Genomic DNA, 2,924 nt, shown 5'->3' with positions numbered 1-2,924 from the left:
TTATTATCTCATACACTTTCCAAGTATCAGAAATCCAAGAGCAGCTTAGCTGGGCAGTTCTTCACCAAGGACTGTTTTGAGGTTTGCATTCATTTTCTAGGGCTGCCATAATAAAATGCCACGTAGCAAGCAGCTTAAACAACAGATATTTATGGCAAGGTTGGTTTTTTTCCAAGGCCTCTCTCCTAGGCTTACAGACAGCCATCCTCTCGCTGCTTTGTCCTCATATGGTCATCACTCTACTCATGCACACCTCTAGCATCTCTCCCTCTTTCTACAAGGACTTCAGTCTTGTTGGATTAGGCCCCATGCTAATAGCTTTGATTTACCTTCATGGCCTCTTTAAAGGCCTCCTCTTCAAATTCAGTTCCATTCTGAGGGACTAGGGGTTAGGATTTGATATGCACAATTTAGCCTATAACAGTCAGGATGTTGGATGGAGCTGTGGGCATCTCCAACCTTGACCAGGGCTGGAATATCTGCTTCTAAGATTACTGGCTATTGACTGCAGACCCAGTTCTCTGCCCCACACACACATGGGACCATTCCCTAGGGCTTCTTGTCCTCATGACATGGCAGCAAGGTTCCCCAAGCTGAGCTGAGTAACCTCAGAGAGAGCAAGGGAGAAGCCGCAAAACCTTTGGAAGCTATACCCCCATCCCATCACCTTATTCTATTTTTAGAAGTGAATCACTATGGATAGAACCTAAATACATGGAGACTAAACAGCATCCTTCTAAAGAATGAATGGGTCAGCCAGGAAATTAAAGAAGAATTGAAAAAAATCATGGAAACAAATGATAATGAAAATACAATGGTTCGAAATCTGTGGGACACAACAAAGGCAGTCCTGAGAGGAAAATATATAGCGGTATGAGCCTCTCTCAAGAAACAAGAAAGGTCTCAGGTATACAACCTAACCCTACACCTAAAGGAGCTGGAGAAAGAACAAAAAAGAAACTCTAAACCCAGCAGGAGAAAAGAAATCATAAAGATCAGAGCAGAAATCAATGAAATAGAAACCAAAAAAAACCCAATAGAACAAATCAACAAAACTAGGAGCTGGTTCTTTGAAAGAATTAATAAAATTGTTAAGCCCCTGGCCAGACTTATCAAAAAGAAAAGAGATGAGGAAGTGGTGAAGCAACATGGGGGCTTAAGTGGGTAGGAGAAGAATCAATGAAACAAGATGGGATTGGGAGGGAGACAAACCATAAGTGACTCTTAATCTCACAAAACAAACTGAGGGTTGCTGGGGGGAGGGGGGTTGGGAGAAGGGGGGTGGGGTTATGGACATTGGGGAGGGTATGTGCTTTGGTGAGTGCTGTGAAGTGTGTAAACCTGGCGATTCACAGACCTGTACCCCTGGGGATAAAAATATATGTTTATGAAAAATAAAAAAATTTTTAAAAAAAGAAAAAAAGAAAAGAGAAAGGACCCAAATAAATAAAATCATGAATGAAAGAGGAGAGATCATAGCCAACACCAAAGAAATACAAACAATTATAAGAACATACTATGAGCAACTCTACGCCAACAAATTTGACAATCTGGAAGAAATGGATGCATTCCTAGAAAAATATAAACTACCACAACTGAACCAGGAAGAAATAGAAAGCCTGAACAGACCCATAACCAGTAAGGAGATTGAAACAGTCATTAAAAATCTCCAAACAAATGAAAGTCCAGGGCCAGATGGCTTCCAGAGGGAATTCTACCAAACATTTAAAGAAGAACTAATTCCTATTCTCCTGAAACTGTTCCAAAAAATACAAATGGAAGGAAAACTTCCAAACTCATTTTATGAGGCCAGCATCACCTTGATCCCCAAACCACACAAGGATCCCATCAAAAAAGAGAGCTATAGACCAATATCCTTGATGAACACAGATGCAAAAATTCTCACCAAAATATTAGCCAATAGGATTCAACAGTACATTAAAAGGATTATTCACCACGACCAAGTGGGATTTATTCCAGGCTGCAAGGTTGGTTCAACATCCGCAAATCAATCAGTGTGATACAACACATCAAAAAAAGAAAGAACAAGAACCATATGATACTCTCAATAGATGCTGAAAAAGCATTTGACAAAGTACAGCATCCCTTCCTGATCAAAACTCTTCAAAGTGTAGGGATAGAGGGCACATACCTCAATATTATCAAAGCCATTTATGAAAAACCCACCGCAAATATCATTCTCAATGGAGAAAAACTGAAAACTTTTCTGCTAAGGTCAGGAACACGGCAGGGATGTCCATTATCACCACTGCTATTCAACATAGTACTAGAAGTTCTAGCCTCAGTAATCAGACAACAAAAGGAAATTAAAGGCATCCAAATCAGCAAAGAAGAAGTCAAACTATCACTTTTTTCAGATGGTATGATACTATATGTGGAAAACCCAAAAGACTCCACTCCAAAACTGCTGGAACTTGTACAGGAATTCAGTAAAGTGTCAGGATATAAAATCAATGCACAGAAATCAGTTGCATTTCTCTACACCAACAACAAGACAGAAGAAAGAAAAATTAAGGAGTCCATCCCATTTACAATTGCACCCAAAACCATAAGATACCTAGGAATAAACCTAACCAAAGAGGCTAAGAATCTATACTCAGAAAACTATAAAGTACTCATGAAAGAAATTGAGGAAGACACAAAGAAATGGAAAAACGTTCCATGCTCCTGGATTGGAAGAATAAATATTGTGAAAATGTCTATGCTACCTAAAGCAATCTATACATTTAATGCAATTCCTATCAAAGTACCATCCATCTTTTTCAAAGAAATGGAACAAATAATTCTAAAATTTATATGGAACCAGAAAAGACCTCGAATAGCCAAAGGGATATTGAAAAAGAAAGCCAACGTTGGTGGCATCACAATTCCGGACTTCAGGCTCTATTACAAAGCTGTCATCA

Source organism: Mustela nigripes, chromosome 3 (genome assembly GCF_022355385.1).
Source record: "Mustela nigripes isolate SB6536 chromosome 3, MUSNIG.SB6536, whole genome shotgun sequence".
NCBI lineage: Eukaryota > Metazoa > Chordata > Mammalia > Carnivora > Mustelidae > Mustela > Mustela nigripes.
Note: the sequence above shows the minus strand (reverse complement) of the source record.